General features: G+C 38.5%; 1 non-coding gene across 1 annotated transcript; it reads right to left on the bottom strand.

Annotated features, from left to right (window-relative positions):
• Positions 1-5,169: 5,169 nt before the first annotated feature.
• LOC143407658 (U6 spliceosomal RNA) lies at positions 5,170-5,276 on the bottom strand. Its single transcript, XR_013092400.1, has one exon. It is a non-coding gene; the product is annotated as a U6 spliceosomal RNA (small nuclear RNA).
• Between the last annotated feature and the right edge of the window lie 1,750 nt (positions 5,277-7,026).

Here is a 7,026-nt window from a genome sequence, read left to right as displayed (position 1 = left end):
CCATTTTTCAGAGATAGTTTATAGCTGATCAAAGAAGAAACTTACGGTTAAAACCACAGTTCTGTTGTTTAATTTCTGTGGATGGAATTCTACCATGTCAGGCCTATTGCTATAAGCAAAGGAAAAGAAAAGTACTAGACATACTCTGTTGTAACCTTTCCTTTTTTAGGAATATAATGTCAGTATTCATGAAGATGAAGCTTTTATGGACTATACATCTACAGATATGAGGATTAGTACAAAATATGAACATTCACAGTAAAAAGATCATTAAATATTAAAATAAAATAGTAATGCATGTGAAAAGAATCAGAAAATAAATATTCTTGGAATGCCTTATAGCAGAAATGGGGACAATAGAGTATTTTTAAAAAAATATTAGTGATGTAAAGATTTGTACTTTGCCTGATACATTTTAAACTGTTGCCTTTCATAGGATAATGTTTTGATTAGTATCATTATAGTTTCACTCTGGGAATTTTCTGGCTTATTAGTTTTATTGTGGGCACCTACAGACATGAAATGGCTAGAGATCATCAGAGATCTACTTACCCTCTTGGGCTAAGGGACCTTCCCTCTTCTTGGCCTCCCCTGTCCTGTGATCACTTAATGCAGGCACTAAAGCAACAGCTTTCTGATAAGGTCCAAGGCCTTGTTATTTTTAAAAGGCCCTAATCCCCCTGCCTAGAAGAGGGTGAGCTCCCACATTGCTTTAGTTTAACCTCAGATTCTAGAAAAATGTTTAGTGAACATGTTATATATGTTGCGTCGGGATTTTACAGGACAGTATTTTTAAATGTATTAGCAAAGGGGAACCAAGAACTATTTTGAGCATTCCCCAGGTACTTTTTGTATTTCAGTTGTAATGTTTTACATATTATTTCTAATCTATAAATCCTATGGGGCTGGTACTATTACTGCCATTTTGTAGATAAGAAACTGAGCTTCAGAAAAGTTAGCTCAAAGTCACAGGGTTATAGGCTGCCAGGACCATGATTATACCCAGACCTGTATGCAGCTTAAGTTTTTTTTTAATTAAATATTTTTATTAGTGCATTATAGTTATATGTAATATTAGGTTTAATTTTGATATAATCATACATGCATAGAATATAATTTGCTCCACTTCAGTCCCCAGAACTTTCCCTCTCTGTCCTCTCCTCCCTCCCTCTGTTCCCCTTCCTCTGTTCCATACAACTTAAGTTTTGTTTAAAAGGGTCGGGGTAGTGAAGCTCTAAGTTTGCAAGTGTTTGTTGTTTTATTTCTGTCTCTATATGCAGTATTAGTTTCCTCCTACTTTTTTTTCCAACAATGTTTTTCAGTAATCAAAAGATTTATTGCAGGATGTTTCCCTGCCAGCAAAGTCTATTGAGCTGAATCACAGACATCGCCTTGCCTTCTGTCACTATTCATAATTTATTCATGGATCGCTGGTTCCTTTTTAGCATTATATCCAAGTTATGTATTTTGAATGATCCTTTCAAGGCTTTGGGAAGGACCTTAAGGGAGAGTTGAGGAAAGGCATTTTATAGAAAGCTTTACATAGGAAGCAAATGATTACTTTATCTGAATATGAATCATTCAAATTCTGCTGGCTCAAGAGATAGTATTCAAAGAAGGTGAGAGGTGAGTTGAAAGAGTAAATAACTGGGCTAAGACTCCATGAGAGACACTAACTATAATTACTACAAATTCCAGAAGTCAAAAACATGTTTTGTTAATATCAGTGCAGTGAACTGAATGTTCATGCCCCCCACCCAAATTGCAAAATCCTAAATCCCCAGTGTGAGGATATTTGGAATTGGGCCTTTGGGAGGTGATTAAGCTATGAGGATGGCCTCATGAATGGGATTAATGCCCCATAAAAGAGACCCCCAAAGCTTCTTTGTCTCTTTCTGCAGAGTGCAACCCAAAAGAGGACTCTCACCAAAATCTAATCAAGCTGACACCCTGTCTTCTACTTCCAGTCTCCATAACTGTGAGGCATAAATTTCTGGTGTTTATAAGCTACCCAATCTATAGTGCTTTGTTATAAAAGCCTAAATGAACCACAGTTACAAATAGGATGGAAAGTCAATTAGCCACGCATGTATGAATTTCTCAAGATGAACCCAACTACTTTGTATAACTATAAAGCTCTTAAGAAAAAAACTGCTAAATAACGTCTTAAAAAAAACAGTCAATTAGGACTCAGAGAACAAAATACATATGTGCATTATATCTTATTGTTTATCTCATATATAATATACATATGAATTAATTTATTACAGGGATTAGACCTTCCATAGTAGAGGGGGTAGCTTAAGCAATCACTGTAAAGCTATATCTGATCATGGAGTTTGAAGTCCACAAGGTGGGCAGTTGTGAAGGGATGGATGGGGCAGCGAGAACAAGCTGGAACCCACAGAATGAAATGAAGCCACAGAACAGACTGAAATCCATATGGGTTCTTGTCTCTGACCATGGTAGTGCGGGTGGCCCAGAGAAACCAGTCCTTTCTTCAGGAAACTAAAAGCCCATATCTGGCTCAGGAGTCAAACAAGATAAAGGAGGATGCAGCACAAGGTAAAGTGGTTTCAGCAGTGGGCACTGCCTCTTCACTGGGGAGAGAGAGCCAGCAGGTGAGTGATAACATGGTCAACATGGTAGTGGCTATGCAAAGTGGCTATTCTTGGCTTTTGCCTGCCCCATCTCCAATTAATCTCTCTGGCCCACCCAACAAGAAACACACAGGAAAAAATAAAACCTCAGGAAATTTTGCTCAGGCTAGCCAGGTTGGCACATTACAAAGTTATACCACACTAAATGAAAAGAATATAATGTTGTGTGGCACTAGAATAAAGAGAACAAATTATTATTGGCCTGAATAAAATGAAATCCTTATGAATCTAGTTGAGGAGCTTCCTGACTTACACAGCCCCTTCTCCTTAGGGGCCTTGGTGTCTCCCAGCACTCCACCAGGTATGGAGCACAGATCACATAACCCTCCCTCAGAGGTTTCCTGCCTGCATATATGTTGGGCTTGTCTCTCTGCTGTTAATTAATATCCAAGTTGTATTGCTTTAGCTCTGGTGCTGTCTGTCCTTTCCTCTTCTCAGATAATTCCTGTCTTAGTTCGTTTGTGCTGCCGTAACAAAATGCTACAGATTGGATAATTTTTATTTATTTATTTTTTTAATAATTTTTATTGTTGGTTGTTCAAAACCTTACATAGTTCTTGATATATCATATTTCACATTTTGATTCAAGTGGGTTATGAACTCCATTTTTACCCCGTATACAGATTGCAGAATCACATCGGTTACACATCCACTGATTTACATATTGTCATACTAGTGTCTGTTGTATTCTGCTGCCTTTCCTATCCTCTACTATCCCCCCTCTCCTCCCCTCCCCTCCCCTCCCCTCTTCTCTCTCTACCCCATCTACTGTAATTCATTTCTCCCCCTTGTTTTTTTTCCCTTTCCCCTCACTTCCTCTTGTATGCAATTTTGTATAACAATGAGGGTCTCCTTCCATTTCCATGCAATTTCCCTTCTCTCTCCCTTTCCCTCCCACCTCTCATCCCTGTTTAATGTTAATCTTCTTCTCATGCTCTTCCTCCCTACTCTGTTCTTAGTTACTCTCCTTATATCAAAGAAGACATTTGGCATTTGTTTTTTAGGGATTGGCTAGCTTCACTTAGCATAATCTGCTCTAATGCCATCCATTTCCCTGCAAATTCTATGATTTTGTCATTTTTAAATGCAGAGTAATACTCCATTGTGTATAAATACCACATTTTTTTTTATCCATTCATCTATTGAAGGGCATCTAGGTTGGTTCCAGTCTTGCTATTGTGAATTGTGCTGCTATGAACATCGATGTAGCAGTGTCCCTGTAGTATGCTCTTTTTAGGTCTTTAGGGAATAGACCGAGAAGGGGAATACCTGGGTCAAATGGTGGTTCCATTCCCAGCTTTCCAAGAAATCTCCATACTGCTTTCCAAATTGGCCGCATCAATTTGCAGTCCCACCAGCAAAGTACAAGTGAACCCTTTTCCCCACATCCTCGCCAGCACTTATTGTTGTTTGACTTCCTAATGGCTGCCAACTTACTGGAGTGAGATGGTATCTTAGGGCGGTTTTGATTTGCATTTCTCTGACTGCTAGAGATGGTGAGCATTTTTTCATGTACTTGTTGATTGATTGTATGTCCTCCTCTGAGAAGTGTCTGTTCAGGTCCTTGGCCCATTTGTTGATTGGGTTATTTCTTATCTTATTGTTTAATTTTTTGAGTTCTTTATATACTCTGGATATTAGGGCTTTATCTGAAGTGTGAGGAGTAAAGATTTGTTCCCAGGATGTAGGCTCCCTATTTACCTCTCTTATTGTTTCTTTTGCTGAGAAAAAACTTTTCAGTTTGAGTAAGTCCCATTTGTTGATTCTAGTTATTAACTCTTGTGCTATGGGTGTCCTATTGAGGAATTTGGAGCCCGACCCCACAGTATGTAGATCGTAGCCAACTTTTTCTTCTATCAGACATCGTGTCTCTGATTTGATATCAAGCTCCTTGATCCATTTTGAGTTAACTTTTTTGCATGGCGAGAGAAAGGGATTCAGTTTCATTTTGTTGCATATGGATTTCCAGTTTTCCCAGCACCATTTGTTGAAGATGCTATCCTTCCTCCATTGCATGCTTTTAGCCCCTTTATCAAATATAAGATAGTTGTAATTTTGTGGCTTGGTCTCTGTGTCCTCTATTCTGTACCATTGGTCCACCTGCCTGTTTTGGTACCAGTACCATGCTGTTTTTGTTACTATTGCTCTGTAGTATAATTTGAAATCTGGTATCGCTATACTGCCTGATTCACACTTCCTGCTTAGAGTTGCTTTTGCTATTCTGGGTCTTTTATTTTTCCATATGAATTTCATAATTGCTTTATCTATTTCAATAAGAAATGCCATTGGGATTTTGATTGGCATTGCATTAAACCTATAGAGAACTTTTGATAATGTCGCCATTTTGATGATGTTAGTTCTGCCTATCCATGAACAGGGTATATTTTTCCATCTTCTAAGATCTTCTTCTATTTCTCTCTTTAGGGTTCTGTAGTTTTCATTGTATAAGTCTTTCACCTCTTTTGTTAGGTTGATTCCCAAGTATTTTATTTTTTTTTTTTGAGGATAGAAAAATATGGAATGCTTCACGAATTTGCGTGTCATCCTTGCGCAGGGGCCATGCTGATCTTCTCTGTATCATTCCAATTTTAGTGTATGTGCTGCCGAAGTGAGCACAGATTGGATAATTTATAAACAATGGAAATTTATTTTCTAATAGTTCTGGAGATTAGGAAGAGCATGATCAAGTGGCCTGTCAGTTCTGTGTCTGGCAAGGGCCAGTCCCATTGATGGCATCCTCTCAAGGCAAAACCCAACCAACTTACTCCCTTGGGTCTTTGATAACAGCACTAATCCCACGTGAAGGAGGAGCTCTCATCAACTCACGAAGGCCCTACCTCTTAATGGTGTTGCACTAGAGATTGTTTCCATGTGTATTTTGTAGGAGACGTAACACATAACAGCAAATTCTTTCTCAAATCTGCAATTCTCAAAATTTTCTGTTTGCTTTTTGCATTAGTTTCCTATTGCTTCTATATTACCACAAACTTAGCGGCTTTAAAGCAGCACAAATTTATCTTATAGTTCTTGAATTCTGAATTCTGAAATGAGTCTTACTGAGCTAAAATCAAGATATTGTTAGGGCTGTGTTCCTTTTGGAAGTTCTAGGACAGGATGTGTTTTCTTGCCTTTTCCAGCTTCTAAAGGTTGCCCACATTTCTTGGCTCATGGCCCCCTTCCATCATCAATGTCAGCAATAGCCAATCAAGTCTTTTCATGATGCAGCTCCACAAAGAACCTGTGTAACTACTTTGAGCTCACAGGGACAATCCAGGATAATCTCTTTATTTTTAAAGTCAACTGATTAACAGCTTTAGTTCTGTCTGCAATCTTATTTCTCCTTTGTCATGTAACCTAACACGTTCACGGCTGCCAGGGTTTAGGACATGGACTTCTTTGGGAGGCCATTATTCTTCCCATTCTTTTCATAGCCTAGGTTATTTGTAGACTAGAAGCTAGAACTCATGTTTGGGACATTTTGCTTCCCACAATGCCACAATCCTTACCCACATGCAGTAAGCACAACCTTGCTATAAGAATAGAGGCAAAGCCAAAAAAAGAGAAAGAAAGCCCAGGACAAAATCAGTTAATATTGAGAAATATTTTCCTGTTCCCAAACAACATTCAGTATATTTGAACACCAACTGTGTGGTCTTTTTTATCTCCTCACAAGAGCTTATTGGGAAATGGTCCTGGTTCCAGTGAATAGTTAGGATTCCTATTTCCCCAAGTGAAATATTTCTTTATTGTTCCCAAATGTATTTTCCTGGGCACTTGCTTATCCACCCAGGGCAAATTCCTCTTTAAGACTGATCATCCTCCTTTACTAAAACCCACGGAACTTCATTCATTTTTCCTTTTACCACAATTCTGGAAATCATCAGGGGTAACATTCCATAATCACTTTATATTTAGTAACCTTCTCCTTCACCCCTCTCAGCCACTATGGAGAGAATTTATTGCTCACTGAATATCCATGTGGTCCTTCAGATTTCCCAGTCTTACTGCAAATAGATGGTCCACATGACTATTTCTAGCAAAGGACTGTGAGCTAAAGTGGCATATTGTATAATTATGGGATGTCTATACAGATCACATTCTTAGTTTAAAGATGGACCTTTTTAGCTGGCTCACACGAACCTATCACTACTGCAGTTGCAACTGTCTGTTCATTGGCCAGTATGTCTTTCTCTCATCTCCACCATGTTTTTATTTTTATTCCTTATTCAGTTTATATTCCACAATCTATCGTGGTGCCCCTTTTTGTCAAAATTATAATTTTCCTTGTCTGAGCACAGACGGGGAGCCTGAAAGTACATTGCCTGGGAGAAGAGACTTGAAGCTGGGAAATCAACCTAAAAGGAAT

The sequence above is a fragment of the Callospermophilus lateralis genome, chromosome 9, assembly GCF_048772815.1.
Source record: "Callospermophilus lateralis isolate mCalLat2 chromosome 9, mCalLat2.hap1, whole genome shotgun sequence".
NCBI classification, from domain to species: Eukaryota; Metazoa; Chordata; class Mammalia; order Rodentia; family Sciuridae; genus Callospermophilus; species Callospermophilus lateralis.
Note: the sequence above shows the minus strand (reverse complement) of the source record. Positions and strands in the feature narration are given on the sequence as shown.